Source organism: Protopterus annectens, chromosome 5.part1 (assembly GCF_019279795.1).
Source record: "Protopterus annectens isolate FY-2018-M chromosome 5.part1, PAN1.0, whole genome shotgun sequence".
Taxonomy (NCBI): Eukaryota; Metazoa; Chordata; order Ceratodontiformes; family Protopteridae; genus Protopterus; species Protopterus annectens.
The window spans coordinates 88,136,151-88,157,392 of NC_056736.1; the positions used below are offsets into that span (position 1 = coordinate 88,136,151).

General features: G+C 46.4%; 1 protein-coding gene across 1 annotated transcript in view; it reads right to left on the reverse strand.

Annotated features, from left to right (window-relative positions):
* Positions 1-21,242, reverse strand: part of MYCBP2 (MYC binding protein 2) — a gene marked incomplete in the record, with an annotated part of 5,088,083 nt that overhangs the window by 1,100,724 nt on the left and 3,966,117 nt on the right.

The following is a 21,242-nucleotide window of genomic DNA, read 5'->3' on the forward strand; positions in this document are numbered from 1 at the left end:
CTAAGTAATCCAGGATTAGAGGTAGGGAGGGCACAGTTGTGTCCTCTCCTTTAAGTTGAATCCAGAAGCAATACATTTTCCACTTATCAGCATAGGATTTCCTTGTACTGAGTCTTCTGGCTTCAAGAATGATGTCCAGCACCTGCTTGCTTAGGCTGGTCACTGGGGGAGAATTCAAGGAATAAGCCAGGCTGCAGATTCAGGGTTTGCAGTTGCGGATGCAAGATCTGTCCCCCCCTGCTGAGTGAGCAGGGTTGGGCTCTGGGGTAGGTGCCAGGGTGGCAACGGTGACAGGCTGCACAGGAGTGGGTACCAGAGCTGGCATGGCCAGTCTGGGGCAATCAGAATTGTCCTTGGTCTATCCTGTCTTATCTTAAGCAACATTCTTGACAGAGGGGGAAAAGCATAGATGGAGAAGTTTATCCACTGGAAGGATACGGCATCCACTTTCCAGGCCCTGCTGTGAGGTGTCCTGGTGCAGAATTTGCTGAGCTGGTGACTGCTGGGGGAGGCAAAAAGATCCACCTCTGGGGTCCGCCATTTCTGAATCAAAAGGCTGAAGGTGCTGGGTTCTAATTGCCACTCATTTGGGTCTAGGAGATTTCTGCTCAAGTCTGCCAGTGAGTTTTGTTTGCCTGGCAGGAAATGAGCTTGCAGATGGACCTGCATGCCCAAGACCATGTTCCACAGGGCCATGGCTAGCCTGCAGAGTGGGTAAGAGTGGGTTCCCCCCTTCTTGTTGATGTACCACATAACTGTGGTGTTGTCTGTTTTTATTAGCAGGGGTCCTTGTGAGAGTAGGGATTTGAAAGCTGTTCGAGCGTGCTGAACAGCTAGCATCTCTTTTTGGTAGATGTGCAAATAAATTTGACTTGGGCTCCAGTGGCCCTGAATGCACTTGTCATCCAGGTGTGCCCCCCAGGCATAGTCTGAAGCGTCTGTGATTAAGGTCTGGGCAGCGTGGGGTTGAGTAAAGGGAAGTTCCTTTTTGTGGTTGCATGCTGCTGCCCACCAAAGAAACTCTGTCCTTAGACAAGGTATGATAGGAATGACAGTTTCCAGGTCCTGAGAATGTTGGCACCAAAGACTTTTTAAATACTACTGAAGTTTCCTCATATGCAGGCTGGCATATGGAATTACTAGGATGCATGAGGCTACAACCTGCAGGATTTTCCTTGCAGATAGCTGGGTTCTGGTGGTCATTTGAGTGAAGTAGTCTGTCAGATAGGATTGTTTTTCTGGAGTAAGGAATGCCATCTGGGATGCTGTGTCCATGCTTGCTACTAGGAATATAATCTTTTGACTGGGGACTAGTTTTGACTTCTTTTCGTTGAAGGTGTACCCCAGGGAGGTTAGAAGGTTTTTTTTTACAAATGTCAGGTGCTGCAACAGCATTTCCTGACTGTCTGCCTGAATCAGGCAGTCATCCAAATACGGGTAAATTTGATTTTTTTCTCTGCAGTAGGCAATGGCTGGAGCCAGGCATTTTGTGAATACTCTGGGAGCAGTGGAAAAGCCAAAGGGAAGTGTACTGATAATGCTTAGATCCTGCCCTGAAGCGTAGATATTTCCTGCATGAGCCCCTGATAGGGATGTGCAGATAGGCTTCTTTTAAGTCTAGGGTGGCTAACCAGGCATCTTTGGCCAGCAAGGGAAGAAGCTGCTGCAGGGTGAGCATTTTGAATTTTGGTGCCCCCAATAAGGTGTTTAGAATGGAAAGATCAAGGATTGGTCACCAAGTGCCCCCTTTTCTGGGTACCGGGAAAAGTCTGGAATAGAACCCTTGAATTATCTGTTCTGCAGGAACAAGTTGAATTGGCTTTATAGAGAGCAGGGACTGAACTTAGTTTTGTGCCTCTGCCACTGGTTTGGAGGAAGGTCTGGGAACCCTTTTGGGGTTGGCAGTGAGTGGAAGTAAAATTTGTACCCCTGGGATACAATGTTGAGGACCCATCAGTCTTTGGTGATGGAAGTCCAGTTTTTTGCATGATGGGCAAGTTTTCCTCCAATGGCACAAGCAGTTGGGCAGAGGTGGGGAGTGGAATTGAGAAGTCATTGTGAATTATTTCCGTAAGGGGATGGCTTAGCACTCCCTGTTTTCGAAGTGGAAGCACTCCATTGCTTAGATCTCTGCATACCCTGAGACTGTAGTCTGGGGGGTCTGTTTCCCCTGGGTCTAGTTTGAGATGTCCTTGAGGCGGCTGAAAGGACCAATGTTTTGAGGGGCAATGCCTACTGAATCTAGGAGGCTGTACTTGAATGAAATATTTGACTGTCTGCATAGATTTAGCTTTTTCTTCCATCTTTTTAAGAACATCTTCTGCTCTGGTGCCAAACAGATTGTCCTTGCTCAAAGGACCATCTAGTAATTTTGATTTGACATAGTCTGGCAAGGTCTGCTCCTTAAGCCAAGCATGACTTCTCAGTGACTGCTGCCCTGCAAGATGCTTCTAGGGCATCAAAGCCACATTGTAAAGTATGCTTGCTGACTTGGCCTGCTGAATGCATAAGCTCTTGTAATTCTTTACTTTCTGCAGTGTGTAAGGGTAATAACTTTTTGCTTAATAAGTTCCATAATATGTTGCTGGTACTTCAGCATGTGAAACTGGCAATTCAAATCCCTAATGGCGAGAGTTGCAGAGGTGTATACTTTCTTACCCCATCTGTCTAAAGCTCTGGAATCCCTGTCTGAAGGGGTGGGATTCTTAGCTGTAGTTGCTTTGATACCTTTAGGCCCCTGGGAGATGACCTCTGGGTCAGCAGTAGGATTTTTGAAAAGGAATCTGAGAGAGTCAGGAACTCTGTAGTACCTGTCTGGTTTTCTAGGAGCAAGGGGGGTAAAGTATCAGGAGTTAAACTGGATTCCATAAAGACATCATCCACAACATCCAGGACTGGCAGTATTGCTAAAGGCCTATGTTGTGGCAAATCTAGAAATTCTCTGAGTCTCGTTTTGGACTGAGGATAGTCTTGGCATTCCCAGTGGAAATGCTCTCTTAAAGTATGTAAGGTTTCACCAAAAGAAAAATCCTCTGGAGGAGAAATAGAGGGAATGGATTCCTTTGCAACTGAATCCTCATAAACAGATAAAGGCATGTCTTCTTAATCAGATATCTCAGAGTCGTCGGACTAATGGTCTGTTAAAGCTGCTGGGGACAGGTCTCTTTTTCTCTTAGCAGGGGAAGGCTGACTTCCCCTAATCAGCATAATCAGGTCTTCTGCCAGTTTAAGCATTTGATGTTGTGGCAAGGAAGCAGGTGCGAACTTAGGTCATCGTTTTTTTAGGCGTAGTGCATACTCTTGGCCTTAGAAACTCGGTAGTTTTAGACAAAACTGAAGATGTGAAAGAAGTCGTCGGTTTGTGTTGAATATCGGTAGTGAGAAGAACTTCCTCAGAAGCCGGTGCCTGCTCAGCGGCTCCGGACCCATCCAAGGTAGAGACATCCGCAGGTTCTGTAGTCGAAGAAGAGTCTCACGGTCTCAGTAGAGGCCTGCTAATCCACTGAAGCGGGAATCATGGGCTGCAAAAGCACCTCACTAAGTACCTGCGAACTGGCGACTAGCTTAACAGAAGCGCCGTCGGCAGTTTTGGACCTGTGCGGTCCATCTCTATCTTTATCCTTACATTTTTTCTGAAGATCGGCAGTTGAATGGCTTACCAAAGTCATTTTGGTATACGGAGATCGAGAACAAAAGTATTTAGTGACAAAAAGGGCCCGGCGACGAATAGTTTGGGCATTGAAAAGGCACAAAACCGATAGCAAGGTACATCGTGGTCTGGGCCTAAACAGGTGATGCAGTAAGAATGGAAATCTCGGTGTGGTATTTGCTTTCCACAGGGAAGACAATTGTTAACTTTTACTGACATCAGTTAGAGCAAGAAAAAAGGATCCCCAATGGGGTTACTTAGCTTTAGAAGACTTCAGGATAATTCAATTCGGAAACAAAAACTCAGGCAGCGGCCGACCGGTACTCATGCGAACTGCTTCAGGCTCCTCAGCAAGAAAGACTGAAGTAATGGCGTCGGCTGCCTGTTTCTATACCTCTGACGACCTGACATCAGACCTAGAGCAACAGCAACCGACGCAGAAATACTAAGTCTCTGGTATTCGGGCCGAATGACGGCTCTCTGCAGGCAGATAACCCAAGTGTGATGACTGCAACAGTGAAACACGAAGAACATCATGGACTTTTTAAGACCTAAAATGAGGAACGTTCCTCATAATGAGGTATACCAGAGAGGTACAGGAGGCATTTCTCCCCTCCCTGGCATTTTCTTATCACCTCCATAAAGTCAGAGTCCCCATTTGACTTGACTCACTGGGAAGAGATCACTCCTTACAGGGTATTATTCCACATCCCGAGACCAAACCCCTCTGTTCCCTCCTGTCCTACACCACATGCTTTCCTTAATTCCTTTCTCCAACAGGGGAAGAGGTTTTCATTCAAGAATGCTTTTGATGCCAAAATAAGAAACTGCCTGGAGATTAATCCTGGACCTTTGTCTTAAACCACTTTGTGACAGCGCTCAAGTTCCTTTCACAACACAATGTCTTACCTCTTCTTCCCAATTTGAGATGGTCTGTATGGTACACATGCAAGGACTGGAGATTAATCCTGGACATTTGTCTTAAACCACTTTGTGACAGCGCTCAAGTTCCTTTCACAACACAATGTCTTGCCTCTTCTTCCCAATTTGAGATTGTCTGTATGGTACACATGCAGGGAAAGGTAATGGACAGTCAGATGGCACAAGATGGTACTGCTATCAACTGTGATCTCTATTAATTTCATTATGTTAAACTAATATGTCCTCAAATCTCCCTGTGCAGAACGTGGCTAAGTTATCTTGGCCAGTGGAATAGAGAATGCACAAATACAGATGTAATTCTTTTGCACTACTTTCTGGTGCCCTGTTCATACTTGGATGTAACGGTTTTGTGACGCTAGCACCATGTGAATATTAATGGGCATCTTCATTGTAAATACTGGTTCCCTCTGTGTTACTTCTCATACCTCATTTGATGTAATTGTTGATTCCTGTGAATATGGTAAGACAATGTCTATGACTTAGGGTTCCCATGCATATGCATAATACCTCCTCCTTCATCTTTTGTGGATGAACAAACAACTGAAGTTACATTGAGGAGCTGTGCTGTCTGCATAATGAAATAATTTCCTCAGCATACCACCTGTTAGCTCAACTTGCCCCTTCCTGTACTGAAAGCCAGTCATTGTTATTCATTAGACTTCACAAGCTATGCATTTGTAGATGCTAAAATACATGAAAGGTGTCTTATCTGCATAATCGATTTGTCTTTAATGTTAGAGAAAATCGTATAATCTCTGTCTTTATGCAGTGTTGCTGCCATGAACTGTATGTACATTTGCTGGCTTGCTTGTACTTTGATTTTACAGTTCAGCTAGTTAAAATCCAAAGCTTGCCCTTTGCACCCTTTTCTTTTTATGAAGCCATAGCCCTTCCCTGTAGTACATATGAGTTGATGTTTGTGTATAATCTTATTAAGTGTTGTCATCACATTTGCTTTGTTGATGTTCCCGTGCAAGATGGCCTTTCATGCTTGATCTCTGATGTAAGAAGTAAATTCATATAACAGAAATGCAGCAGTCAGAGCTACACAAAAAATGACTGTGGTATAAAATTAGAAGTTATGTACTCACCATAACGTTCCATCTGAGTAGGTGTATTCATTTGTCTGCAACCTGTGGGTTATGGATCCGATATCGGATCCAAACCGGCATGGTTATCCAGCCATATGGATCCAAGCTCGCCAACTCCTCCCTCCATCCCCTCTGCTCTACCTCATGACTCTAGACTCAGATCTAGTTTGCCAAATACTCTAAAGCCCTCAAAAAGGGGAATATGAGAAAAAGGCCAAAATAGGGGGAGAGGGGATAGTGGCAGATTGATGAATACACCTGACAAGATGGACGTTAATGGTGACATGTACTGGGTGAGTACTGAAGTAGGAGATTCATTTTCTCTAACCTGTGAAGGAAGTCCCAGCTATCGAATCTGCAACCTGAGATCATGGGGAAGAGCCAAAGAATGCACGCACCCCAGGGGTGGGAAAGGACACCCTGTGAGCAAGATCCAACAGATAGAAATAAATGTATGATGAAGATCCCAAGTCCATGCTGCCAGCCTTGAATGCTGCCGGATGAAGCCTACAAGGCTGCGAGGGTAGATACTGCTGCGGGTTGTCCCACGCTGACGGCATAATTGCAGGCAGAAATCCTGGGGGTTGCGAAAAGCACCACAATATGTTGGAAGAAATCCTTTAGAAATTGGGCAACAGGAAAAATACCCAAAAAAAAATATTCTGCGACTGAAATAAATAAACAGCTGGCCATGACGTGGCTTGCACCTGTTGATTGTTTAAGTAATGAAGATGACCTGAAAGTGCCAATAGTTGACTGAGTTGCCTCTTATATTCACCTTGGTTTGAATAGACGAGGTTACAGGGAGGGCACGTTTGATTGATGTTTTGATTAGAAAGGTTTTTTTGATAAAGGATGGAAGTCTTGAAACTGAGGTAGCCATGAAGAGACATGCAGTAAAGGCTGTCTGCTGATAAAGCTTATGATTCAAGAGCCTCTTGAAGGAAGGGGAGCCAAGTCAGATGTGGCTACTACAAAAAAAAGGTCCAAGAGGAACTCGACGAGAGCTCCGAAAGGGGAGGCCTGAAAGTACCTGGGAGAGGGGAAGTAGTCCCAGGAGATGGGCTGCTTTAAGTGGGGAGGCTTGCCTGTTGAGAAAGAAATGAGGAGTGAACTTTTGAGAGAAAGTTTGAGGCACTTGACTGGAACAGAGAGGAGAGAAATAAACCACCAGTTGAAGGACCAGACTGACTGCTGAGACGATTGCTGCGTGTGGAAGACAGAGAAACCACCATTAGAGAGAGGTTAGAAAATCAAGCACAACCTTGCGGGCCACCAAAATAAAAGCGTAAGTGAAGGCCCAAAACTTCCTTATCAAGAGTGGAGTGCTCCCAGCCAAGCGGCGAGCCTCAGTGTGGATGGGTTCGAGGATTTCCACCAAAGGAGGAGCATGAGCCGTCAGATCCAATAGAGGAGTTAGGAAGAGGAGAGGTGGGACAGCTGGAGGTAAGCCCGAGGGGGAGTCCAGGTAATGGGAGGAGAATGGGTGAAAGCAGGATTACCAGATCCAAATGGAGGAAGAACCAGGCATCAGAGGGCAGTGGATAGCAACAGGAAGGAGGATGGGGAACTTGAAGCATCAGAGGGGCCTTCTTGGGGGCATATACAGAGGACTCTTGGGCAAGCAATAGGCTTCCTTGGCACCCGAGAAGCAAGGATCGAAGACGGGGGGTTCCCCACAAGTAAGGATATTATAGCCAAAAGATGCTGATAAAAGAGTTCCCAGAGGGGAGTCAGAATGTTAAACTGTGACAATTTTTGAGTCAACGCGTAGAAGGTAAGAAAATGATTGGTGGAGAAAAGCTCCCCCGGGGTGCCCCATTTCTCTCGACCGTTTATTCGAAGCGATGAATGGAATTGTGAGACTTGCAGACAGCGCTGGGATGTCGACAACGAGGACAGACGCTATGTTCCGGATGTTGGACCAGACAGGAATGAATTGCCGGACTATCAGTTTCTCTCATAGAACATTGACTCTCATCTCTCCTGCTATGATTCGCTAAGAAGGACTGTCCGGGCCCGGCGCTTCTGGAACATATTGTTCTCTGAGGCAGTCTGGTCACTGCGGGCTGTCCAAAGAGAAGAGCACTGCTCTCAGCGTGGAGATCCCACCGTAGAGCCACCACTCTCTGGACCGCTCCACGGCCTGGAGATCAGGGTCCGTGCAAATCGCCATGGAGGACCGGCTTGGACTAAGAGCGCCACACTGGGCGAGAGGGGAGAAGATGAAATGGGCGACCGTTGAGAACTAGGACCAGGCGCCCACATCGTGGAGGAGCATACCTTGAGGTGGACATCAACAAGCGAAGCAGCATGGCAGACGCACCAGGAGATTGTATGACTAACACCGCAAGAATTGAGAATGGAACCGTATAGACTTTCTGGACCTGGCTGAAATGCAGAGTTGGAGGTGTGCCAACTTGAGGTGGAGCCTCCCTCCCTATGAAATCAGAACCACCAGCAATGGATCAAAAGGAGTGGCGCGTGCTTAGTGCAGAGGCTAGAAATTCTGTTATGGCCAGAACAGGTAGGGAAACTGGAAAGTAGTGTCTGCCTTGGCCCTATGAAAAGCCAGAATCGAGGCGGTGCCTTGTGTAAATGGACTTGGACTGTGAATGGAGGCAAGAGGAGAGAGGAGAGAGCAGATGGCCAGAGGTAGATGCTGGAGCGCAAGGCTGGCGCCTGTCCAGCCTGAACTGGTAGAAACCCCCTCCTGCTAAGGAGGCGGATCCCCTGGCTGGGCTGTACTATACTGATTGTGAGATGTGAACGAACCCTGGGTGGGACTGCCAGAGGGTAGAGAGAAGGGAAGGGGAGGAGGTAGTTCCTCTCAGAAGGCACCAAAAAGAATCTGAGTGGGACTGTGAGATTCCCTGATCTCTAGAACGGGTAGGATGGCTCCATTCTTTGGTCTTGCATCCAATCTTTTTCTGAACCCTAGCCTAATCTTTGGGAGGAAGCAGATAAAGGTAAGAAAGGAACTCTGAGATGGAGGTCTTCTTTCCCTGACCCTGCCTGGCAATGGTGGCTCGGGCCGAACCCTGCTGGACGAGGCCCGGAAGGGATGCTCCAGGCTAAAGGAACCGGGCAACCCCTCAAGCGGGCTGCTGCTCTGGGACTCCCATGCGTAAAGGGGAGGCACTTTTGAGGCTCCCAGGAAGAAGGTCTAGGGCGCCCCTGGATCGTCCTCCTGAAAGGAGGAAGCCAGATTGTCTCCTGAGCGGAAGAGCCAGATGCCCCCCACATCTTCTCACCTCCCAGAGCAGAATAGGCCCCCCCCTCAGGAGAGGCCTCTGTCAGGCCAGGACTGCGGGCGTCCTTTCGGAAGGTCTGGCGAGGGACTCGGTGCCCTGGTTCTGAGCAGCTCCCTGTCCTCCTCTGCCTGGAATGCCCAGGCCTGCAACAAAGGTGCAGAGCCTGACCCCCAGTGCACATCTTCTTCTGCCACTTTGGCCAGGGGCCTCCAGAGGGTGGAGGAGGAGAGAGTCTTTCATACCAGACTTTCCGGGCTCAGAAATTTTGCAGCTGGGTCTGGCTGTCCTGGCATCTAGTGGAACAGGGGGAGGCGTCTATAAAAGGCGGTCTCCGTCTCATGGCGAAGGTAGCCCGAAAACAGAAAACCCTTGATGAGAAGGCCGCTAGCCAGCCATCTAAGAGTAGGCGGTCCCCCATCCATAGTCGCCTGCAGCTCCTGAGGAAGTGACTTGTAAGTGTGCTCGGCCGCCATCAACATGGCATCGATGAAGTCGCCCTTACCGCATGGAGAAATGGAGAGGAAAGAGGAAGCATCCCTCAGGTCTAATAACACATCTACGGTGTCCGCCGAATAACTTGCTCAAGGGACTCTCTGTTCACTCCCCTTTTGAGAGCGGATCATCACCATCTTGACGGGGCCCAGCCAAGGAGGTCCTGTCACGGAGGGCCCTCTTGCCAGACTTCCGGTGTCGGGGGACCTAAAAGAGGTCATGATGTCTTGTGGGAGACATCTCGGGTCACCGTGGGGAGCCTTCCTTCCCTCAAAGCCTGGTGTTCTAGGAGAGACTGGGGACCCAACCTCCTCTCCCAGACAGGTGAGGGTGCCTCCCTCCCTGTCAAGATCGTCGGGGAAGAACAATTGGTCGTCTGGGACCACTCTTGGGGTACAGTGGGAGACAGTCCCAGGAAGGGTGATGCGGCAGAGACTAGCACTGAGAGGAGCGTCCGACGCGAGCCATTTAAGCCGGGGGTCCGGAGGACTCTGGGGGCTGGAGCAGTAAGCAAGCCGGCGAGCAAAGGGGAGTGGGAGTGCCTTCGCCTCTTGAGCGCGGGAGGGACGGAGCCGCTTTGGGGCAAACAATCCGGGTCTTCAGTGCGAAGCCCGGGAATCGCGGATGAAGCAAAAGGCGGCCCCGGCATGGGGCGTGGGCCGGCCCTCACCCAGTCCATTTGGTACTCGGTGGGCTGGGCGGGAGCCGACATCGGCGCACCTCCTCCCACCTCGGTTGCTCGATTGAGCGGCCAACTCCACGCGGAAGGAGAAGGAGGGCGGCGCAGAAGCTGGTGCGGACCCGGGAGGACAGGAGATCAGCCCTCTCATGGGGCCCCGAGGCCCTTTCACCATCCGCCGATCAGGGGGGATCCAGGCTCCGAAGGCTCTCCCAGGCTCCGAGATCCCGGACCCGAATGCTTCCTCCCAGTGATCGGTACCAGGGTCTCGAACCCTCCGACCCCGGCGAGCAGCAGCGGGGAACTCCAGTTGGCTCGACGAGGCCAGCGGTCCCAGAAGAGGCAATGCCTCTTCAAAAGCTCTCGGAGAGAGGCAGGCGAGCCGGCAGCCTCTCTCGGTGCATGAAGGGCTGGATTCTCCGGCCCAGAGCCGGGAATGCCGAGTCCTGAGCAGGAAGGGCCAGGAGAGAAATAACCGAGAGAGGTCCCGAAGGAGATGGAGGCTCCCTCTTAGTCCGAGGAGAAAAGCTCCCTTGGCTGACAGCTTTGAGACGCACATCGGGCCGCGGGGGAACCTGCGAAAAATGGAACTACATAGGCCTCCTGAAGCGGGGAAGAGACTTAACACACCGGGGTGCCACTCTACTGGGTCTGGTGAGAGCTTATGGCCACACTCGAGATTAAAAATACCCCCGGGGAAGTTCGGGAGGAGCAGGTTGGACCCTAAAGTTACAAGCAAGCCCTGGGCCACACCCTGGTGGCGGGAGAGGGAGCCTCAGGAGGTGCTTGGCCAGTACTCAGCACGGGAGTGATGGTCAGCCGGCTCCGAAAAATTACACAAAGTGGCCATCAAACAGAGGAGCAACACAGGACACCTACAACAACCCCAAGACTAAGGAGAAAAGAGAAAAAAAACTTAAACAATAAAAAAAACTAAAAGAAAATAGTACACTTAGAAAAGAGCTACTTTCAGTGAAAACTAACAAGTAGCCAGCAGCCAATAGACATTAAAAGAAATGAGGTAGTAGCACCAAGGCGAAATACACAAAGCGTGAGCAAATCCATACAAAAATACAAAAAAGGTCTCTCGGCGATACAGGAGATAATAACCATAACTAAAGAGGCTATGACTATCACATACTACTGAACTTTAAAAAAACAAGAAAAACTTAAACAATGATATAGAGCAGGGCATTATGGGTCTAACACAGCCAGAGCTTGGTATCCATAACTGGACAACCATAAGGTTGGATCGATATCGGATCCATAACCCACAGGTTGCAGACAAATGAATATCCTACTTCAGATCATATTGTTGGAGGTAGTCTGGTTTATCTAGCTTTTTGATGAAATGTCTGAAATTTTGGATATCATTGAATAGAAAAACTTGTTGCGGCAGCCTGCAATGGAAAACAAATACTGAGATTGAGCAAGAACAGCATGCACACACTGCTTGGAACAGAGAGTAAGCACTGCATAGCATGAAGGAAAGAATACATTAAGTTGTATCAAAAAAAGCCCAACACCAATGAATATGTGCATAAAAACAGTAGTACTTACAAATATAAGGAGACATCAGTGGCACGCCTAAGAGATAAAAAGGCAGAAGACTGCAATTCTGCGTAATGTAAATATGATTATTCTTTATGATTTGAATATTAATTTGCAGACATAGCTAAATCTGTCGGTGACCGAGATAAATTGTAATCTGTGTATGTTACAGTCATGTTTTCAGGTATATTAAGACAGATCTAGGTTGATTCACTGAAAGCTCATTTCGCTGAAACTCATTTCGCTGAATCCCATTTTACTGAAAGTAAGCAGTGTAGGCCAAATAAAACATATATTCCCTTCTCTCCACTGTAGTGCTACCCTGGGGTTAGTATATATAGTTAGGGAGGTGGAGGAGTGTGGGGGGGGGGGTGAAGCCCCCCACCTACTTCACTATTATATTTTGGAATCTCATTTCACTGAAAGTTAATACAAAACCAAATGTAGGTGAGGGGCTATGCCCCCCCACACCCTCCTAACTATATATACTAACTCCAGGATCGCACTACAGTGAGGAGAAGGGCATATACGTTTTATTTGCCCTACACTACTTTCTTTCAGTGAAATGAGTTTCAGCGAAATGAGCTTTCAGTGACTCAACCTAGATCCAGTAAGACACCTTTATACTAATGATTGCTAAAAGCATTTTTGTTACATGATTTACTGAGAAAGTGCTATTCAGATGATAGGAGTGAGGAGAGAGATGACCGAACACTTTTACTGGCACACCAGGTAGACTGCACGCTAATCTGTTTGTGTATTGTCATGCAAAACTGACTAGTTAGTGGAACCTTGCAGGGGGAGGGGATGGAATACTCTTGCTAGCTGCGGGTTGGAATATAGAAGTAATAATTTGAGAAGGAACTGAAGCAGATCTAAGCTGAATGTCTAAAAAAGTCTGTTATCTTAGCAATGAGCTGGTAGTTTTGGAAGCTTTTTTCATAGAATGTGTAACACCATCTGCAGAAAACACATTTGTAAGAGGCACTGTGTGACAACAAGTTATACTTTTACTGAGGCTTCTCAAAATTAGCTGCTGTTCTCTGCTCTTCCATTCTAAGTGAATGGAACTGTCATATGACAGTCCAGCTATGGGTACTGTAATCTCAGAAACAGTAGGCTCACAGTGTATTATGGGGAAGATTTTTCTTTAGAATAAAACAAACTCTCATCAGGATGTCTGCCCCCAGGAGGGCTTTCAGGGTTACAAACAGAATAAAATTATTAGTGACTACTTGTATCTGATACATACAGGTTTGCAATGAGCCAAACTTAAGGAAAAGTTAAAAAATCTCCCTTTTTCAGTTTTTTTCCCCCATAGTGGTCCTTTAACAAAAAAGGTGTTATACATAAAAGGTGGGAATAACTTTTTAATACAATGATGCATTCTGTGACGTCATTAAATGCCAATGGTCTCACAGATAAGTACAAAAAAATAAAGAATAGTGAAAAATAGCAAAGAATGTAGAGTGCAAATAGCTATGTTAGAGGAGACAAACTTGGAAAGAAATGAACTTGTGAAATTGAAAAAAAAAAAAAAAAAGCTTTCATGATGGTTATTCAGTGAAATATCTGGCACAAAGGAAAAGAGGACTACTTATATTAATTGCAAAAGGAGCTGAAATGGTGATACAGGAGGATACGAAAAGATAATAAGTGGCAGATTTGTAGTGCTAAGGGGCTACTGGCAAGAGAGGAGGATTACACTGGCATGTATTTATACTTCACCAACTGCTATAATGGAGCTTAAGAAATTTTTGGGAGAAATAATCAGTTTAATTTTCAGCAAGAAAAATTACTTAAAGGTGGGGACTGGAATTTGATTTGCAGCAGTGAAGATGTATCTGGGGGATCCAGAAGAGAAAGTATAACAAAGGAGGGCAGATTTTTGAAAAAAATTATGAAATTATTTGGCATGGAAGATGTGAATTTCATAATAGGAGTTCGGAGTGACTTTACATACTATTCCCCAAGATATAAAACTGGGGTAGGCCAGACAGAATTTACATTTCAGAGGAACATGTTCATTTAATTGAAGGTCTTGATTTGCACCCAACACCTAATTGAGATCATGTGCCAATAATACCTAAAATAAAAACACAGGGTAATGAAATAAAAATGAGACACTAGTGATTTCCCAACTATATGTTAAAAAAGAGATGAATTTAAGGAATGGATAGTGGAGATTATTCAAGAGCTATTCATAAAGATAGAAATTACTTCTGAAAATATAGCTAGGGAGTGGGATAAAATTAAGGTGGAGTTTCAAAATAGGGAGGAAATAAAAGAAAGGGAGCTATGGTTGAGAAGTAATAAGAATTATTTACAGGGACTGCAAAATGGGAAATCTCACAGAAAAAGAGGATCAACTGCAGAATGCCAAGCAAAAAATAAGGGATTACCTTAATAATATACACTAGTTTAGAAAGATTGCTGTTAAGCAACTGTTTTTTGATAACACTACAGCACAAAAACTTTTAGCGCAATGACTCAGGCAACAGTAAGTAGGAAAGGCTGTCATCAAGCCTAGGAAGCCTATAACAGGTAACATAACGAGATAATGTAGAGGCATTAGAAATATTTCAGAAATTCTATGAAAGTCTGTATAAAGCAGAGAAATATGGAAATCAAGAAAAGATACAAAAGGAAATGTTTATTGAAGAATTAAATATGCCAAGGTTAAAGGAAGATGAAGCCCAATTACTAATAGTTAGGATACGAGGAGATAAGATAAAAATTGTGATGTATTACCAATTTACAGGAAAGTCCCCAAGAAGAGATGGTATTTCTGTGGAAGTTTTGAATCTAGGAGGGAAAAATTGATAAAGACTTGGAAGGTTATAACAATATTTTAAGAGGAGGACTAGTATTAACATCCTGGAAGAAAACAGTGGTAGCTGTAACACCTAAAGAGGGTAAAGATCCATCCGATCCACTTTCATATAGGCCCAGTTCAATATTAAGCCATGGTTATAAAGTGTTCATGTCTATAATGGCAAAAGTAATGGCAAAACTGATAGATGTGGATCAATGTGGTTTTGTGAAGGGAAGGAAAACATTTGACAACATTAACAGAACATTAACAATCTAGAGGAAAGCAGAATGCAAGAAAAAACAAGTTATGCACTCACCATAACGTTCCATGTTTGTTGTACTTGATCTCGCCTTCCTTCTTGCTGTTTGGGTTCGGCTCCAACTCGGCAGTATACTATAGCTCAAGAGCTTTTACTGGCTCAAGGCTAGCCCCTATCCCAACATGCCTAGCGGTAGTTACCCAGAACTTGTTTGTGATAACCCAACACTAGACTATGCAGGTAAAAAAGTACTATATTTTACATATAAGAGAACACCTACATATAAAGGTGTAAACAATCAGCAAGAGAAAGGAGGAGAGACTAGGTCTAACCAACTGGTAGGGTAAATGGAAACTCAGCCAGTGTAGCCAATAAAAGGAATTCCTCTCGATCCTCCAGGAAAGGGGAAGGAGGGTGGGATGCAAGAAAAAAGGCGAGATCAAGGACAACAAACATGGAACGTTATGGTGAGTACATAACTTCTTTATGTTATGTTGTCCCTATCTCGCCTTTGCTCTTGGTGTTTAGGACCGCGTCCCCAGCACCTGTTTCTTGGGTGGCTCACTGGAAAAAACTTTTCAGGACCGTGGAACTAAAGGATGCCCTGTTCCGAGAGGCCACATCTACTTTGTAATGAGTGATAAAGGTATGAGGATAACCCCATGTAGCTGCTGCACAGATAGACTCTAAAGGCAGTCTGGCTTGAAAAGCAATAGAGGTAACCAAGGCCCTAGTTGAGTGTCCTTTAATTTTTCCTGGAAGTTTTTTGTTCCGTAAACTGTACACATAGATGACAGTGTCTGAAAGTCACTTAGATAAAGTCACTTTTGAGACTGAACAACCTTTCTTATTCTCTGCAAAGGCTATGAACAATTGGTCGGATTTTCTGAAGTACTTGATCCCGTGTAAATGAAAACGTAACTGTCTATGAACACCCAATTGATGGAGCTTATACTCTGCCTTGTTGCCATGATTGGGGAAGAATACAGGAAGCTCTATGGATTGATTCAAATTGTACTCTGAACACACCCTGGGTAAGAAAGAGGGGTTGGTTCTGAGAGAAACTCTATCTTTGTGGAAAATCAAATATGGGGGACGAATAGATAAGGCCTGTAATTCTGAAACCCTCCTAGCTGAGGTAAATGGCAGTTAAGAAAAGGGTCTTCCTTGTCAGAAATTTTAGTGGACAAGTAGTAGCTGGCTCAAAGGGGGGAAGAATCAGAGCCTCTAAAACTATATTTAGGTCCCGGGGGGAGAGGTTCTCTTATTGGAAGTCTTAAGAAAATAGTACCTCTTGGGAATGCTTTACATAGCCTATGGGACATAATGCTGGACCCCATTTCTCCCACATGGAAATTAGAAATGGCAGCCAGCTGAACCTGGATAGCAGCTGCCGCTGCTCCTCGCTCAAAGATTTCAGCAAAAAATTCAAGAATCTTTGAAATGAGTGCAGTAAAGGGATCAATCTCATTCTTGTTTGCCCAACAAGAGAACCTCTTCCATTTACTAGCATAAAGTTTCCTTGTAGTGGGCTTATGGGAGGAAATCAAAATGTCTTGAACTGCTGGGGAAACATCGGGAAGCCTGGCTAAGACTGGAAGTGGAGAAACCAAGCTGTCAGCTTGAGAGTTTGGATGGAAGGGTGGCGCACACCCGACTGATGCATCAGGAGATCTGTAACTGGGTCCAGGATCCAAGGCTCCCCCTGCAGATGAGGCCAAAGGAATGGGAACCATATCTGAAGAGGCCAGTAAGAGGCAATGAGGATTAACTTGCAACCCAATGACTGTGCTTTCTGAAGAACCTTGGGGATCAGGGGAAATGGTGGAATGGCATAAAGCAGTCCCGGGGGGCCAATCGTGAGCAAGTGCGTCCCTGGGTGACTGTCCCGGTGGTGGGACTAGGGCAAAGTAGCTGCTAAATTTGTTGTTGAGGGGGGGTGGCAAAAAGATTGCAGCATGGCTGGTCCCATTTGCAAAAAATCAAGTCTGCAACTTCCTGTTTCAGGGACCACTCGTGAGGCATCAGAATCGCCCTGCTGAGCTTGTCCGCTATCACGTTGGATTTCCCCAGGATGTGCATTGCAGTCAGAAAGCATTGGGAAGACATCACCCATTGCCATACTTCTACGGCCTCTTGACACAAGGGATAAGACTTGGTTCCGCCCTGTTTGCTGATGTACCATACTACGACATACTGTCTCTGTCTAAATTGCTATAGTCCCTGTAGGTAGAGAGTCTTTAAGTGCATGCAATGCCAGAAGCACATCTCTCATCTCTAGGACATTGATGTGCAAGTGGTACTCGTGTTCCTGCCAAGTCCCTTGAACAGTCTGTCCCAGATAATGCCCCCCACACCCTATCTGGGAAGCATCCGTGGTCACTGTGGCTACAGGTTGGGGGGTTAGAAACGGTCTGCCCACTGACACCAGAGGGGAGTGAAGCCACCATTCTAAATTCGTCTTGCAGGCCTCTGTGATCAAAATCTGATGTGACATTGGTAAATCCTGGAATGACCATTGAGCAAAAAGGTGCAACTGCAGAATTCTCATGTGGAAATGTGCCACAGGTACCAGAGCAATTGCTGCGGCCATCAAACCCAACACTTTGAGGCCAAATCTTGCCTGAATTCTCATGTTTCCCATGAGGATTGAAACTTGACAACGAATGATTAAAACCCTTTCCTGAGGCAGTTTTGTTATCATGGCCCTTGTGTCTAAATTTGCCCCTATAAATGTAATATACTGACAAGGCAACAAGGCAGACTTTTCATAGTTTATGGTGATGCCTAGTTGTGTACAAGAGTGAATTGTGGAGTCCCGCGCAGTGATTAGTTTATGTTTGGTGGTGGCAGTGAGGAGCCAGTCGTCTAGATATGGAAACACCCAGAATCCTAGATACCTCAGGTGAGCCGTGACCACTGCCATGCATTTGAACACCCTGGGGGCTGTGGTGAGACCAAAGGGCAGAGCTCTGAACTGGTAATGACTGGCTCCCAGCCAGAAGTGTAAATACCTCCTGTATTGCCTCTCCATTTTTATGAGGTAGTACTCATGCTGGAGCTTGACAGAGCACATCCAATTGTCATGACCCAAAAAGGGAAGAATGGACTGCAGTGTTACAATCCAGAACTTTGTTTTCTTGACTGATTTGTTCAGCCTGCTGAGATCCAAAATGGGCCTCCAGTCCCCTGTCTTTTGTGGAACTAAAAAGAACCTTGATTAAGTGCCGGATTCGATTTGGTCTGCGAGAACTTCCTGGATGGCTCTTTTTTTTTTTTTAGCAACCTTTGACTTTCTAGGTTTGTTTGATCCCGAAGACTGAGTGGAACATCTGGGATTGACTGCTGTTTTCTTGTAAGGAGTGGTTGGGAGAAGAGAATTTTGTAACCACTGGATATTACCGATAGTACCCATGTATTTTATGTGATTGTCTGCCAAGCTTTTGGGTACAAGGATAATCTGCCCCTGACTGTCTCCAGAGGCGGACAGTCGGGCCTCTTTTCAGGAGCACTGAAGGGCCTGCCAGAGAAGGTATCCCTGTCGCCCTGATTCTGCGGACCCCCCTGCCACAAGATCGACGTCTTCCATTATTTCCCCCTCTGCCCTTGGGGGGGGGGGATCTCCATGTGTGTCAGGCGAAACTCCCTGGGATTTCCAGAACCACTTCTTCCTGCTCTTCTGATCTTTAGTGTAAGGTCTAGAGGGAGTGGAAAAACATACTCTCATGGCAGAGAGAGTTTTGCCATCCTGTTCACACCTGGTAAGAGTCTCTTTTACCTGAGGCCCAAACAGCAATGAGCCGTCAAAGGAGGTGTTGGTAAAGGAGGACTTGAAGGGCTCCGCAAATTGACAAAGGCGCATCCAGGAGTGTCTATGCAAGGCAACTCCTGTGCCTGCTGCCCTACTCGCTCCATCTGCTGCATAGGAGATCAGCCGCATGGAAGAGTTTAACTACAGAAGTCAAGGTTGCAAGTTGTGAAGTTGCCTTGTCCGCAGCTCCCTCAGCTGTAGGATCCTGTAGGGTATCTCCCAACTCCTTTAGGAGATCCTTCTGAAGGCGTGTAAAGTGGGACAAATAATTCAGCGACCTGAGAGTAAAGGCTGCTGAAGAAAACATACGGTTCCCATACCTGTCCATCGTATGGGACTCTCTGTTCGGCAGATGGACAGAAGTCGTCTCCACTAGTTCTTTCTTGGTGGCTGCTGCTATCACCACAGCATCAACAGGCACAACCTTAGACAGAAAAAGCTTATCATCTGGAGCAGTTATGAATTTATTGGGCCTCCTCGGAACTGGTTCCATAGTCTCTGGAGAGCTCCACGTCTTTCGATTCACTAAGGCCAACAGTGGGTCAAAAGGCGAAGACACCCAAGACGTGGAGGGTCAGGAACCAAATGGATCCAGGTACACAGACTCATCCTCGGAAGGGGCAAGGGATTTCCAGCCACCCCTCTGCCTAAGGTTTTCCAGGATGTCTGAAAAGGAGACATCCTCAGAGGGGGACTGTAGGGACCTTTCTGAGCCCTCCAAGTCCGTGTCTGATGTGAGGGATTCAGTGGAGTACAAATGCTTCCGCTTACACTTCCTTTTCCGAGGGACCTCCTCTGAGGGGTGCTCTGGGGAGGTTTCGGAAGAGGTGGGGTCACCCAATGAGGCATCCTGGAGCATGGGTTCCCTACGCTTGGGGGGGGGGGGAGTTTGGAGACAGATACTGGCACAGAAGAAGGAGAAGGAGCCAATGGAGCAGAGGGTGGAGTGGTCTCAGAGGACAGCAGACACCTCATCATCTCAAAGGTACCGGGGTCCTGGCCTGAAAGAGCCTACGGCTCCGAAGAGCCCAAAGATCTCCCCAGAACAGAGGGCGATGGCTCTGAGGCCAATGTAGGAGCCAAGCTCACCTGCACTGAAGCTCCGAGAGGGACAGTAGGGTCAGACAATGGTCCGATGCTGCTCCTCCCCTTGGAGCCAATGACAGAGCATCGCCCCCCAGATCCCTTGATAGACTGGGTTAACGATGAGATAGGAGCAGAAGTCGGAATTGTGAGACCGGTGGTAATCAGAACCGACGGTTCCACCACAACAACTTCCATGCACTCTGGCTCTGAACTCAAGAGAGTCGCAGGAGGAATCGACAACGATGGAGGTAGGGCTGTCGGCACCACTTCCTTATGGGCTGGGTTCGATAATAATTTAGCTAATGCCGGTGTCTTGAGAAGCCTCTTCACCACCCTCTCCACATCATCATCTGAAAGACTCCTGGATGACCGAAAGGAATGGGTGGAAGACCAATGACTGGCTGCCACAGATTGCAAGAGCAGAGATTGTGGAACAGACCACACTGGTTCCAGAGACGGAGACCTGGTTCTCTTGTGAGTCCTGACTGGCTCCGAGACTGCTGATGGAGCCGCTGGAGAAAGAGCCTTGTCGAAACCAACACTTGGATCCGACACACCTGAAGCTTTGTCCTTTCCTTTGGAAGGCTCCGAAATCGGAGCTGACGAGGACGATGGCTTACTGGACTTGTCCTGTTTTTTTGCTGGTGGAGTCCCCTCAGTAGAAGCATCGAATGGGCCCTTTAATAAGCCTCGCAAAATCAGCTTATGTTTTCTCTCCTGCAGGACCCAAGAACTGAAGGCATGACATATAGAGCACGAGTCCTGCAGGTGAACAGCCTCTAAGCAATATACCCATCTCATATGCCCATCCGTAAGGGAATCTTTTGGCAGCATGAGTCACAGTTCTTAAAACCCGAAGCTTCTGACTCTTTAGTAGAATCCTTAGACATGGTATAAGACCAATGAACAATTTACAAAAAAGCAATTAACACTACACAAGTTAACTGACAAAAAATAAATTAACCACAGACAAAACAAAGCAGAATCTACGGCAAAACACCACGGCTTGACTACTGTTGACTATAAAACTTCAGCGAGCCAAGCACTTACGTTAAAAACACTTTAATGCATGAAAACATAAAAGAATGATGAGAGCTTTTGGCTAAATTAGCCTTCATCAGATCTTAAGAGTACATTCATCTAAAATCACTTAAATATAAAGAACATCCAATCATAATCATTTCTACAATATAACCAATAAAAAACATTTCCTGCTAGTTGAAACATTCGTTACTAGATTATCCAATCAAAAAACTTCATTAAAAACAATAAGCCAATGACTCCTATTGGGTGGAGTTAAGACAGCAACCATGATGTATTCAGCTGTCATAACATATGCAAATTAAGTCTTCCAAAAGAAACTCATTATTGGGCTTTCTAATAAAAAAAACTACCAATTGTAAACTGTTGACCAGAGCAAATGACCAATCACTCGATTCTTTGTATAATGATTGTAGGTTACTGTACATCAAGCTCACAAATGCAAAAACGCAGCCGGGGATACCATCAGGTCCCACAGATGCTGTGTTTTTTGCTTTGTTGAGGGCGGTTCTCACCTGGACATCAGAGATGACAGGGAGGTTACATTCAGCTGGGATGAGTATTTCTTCTTT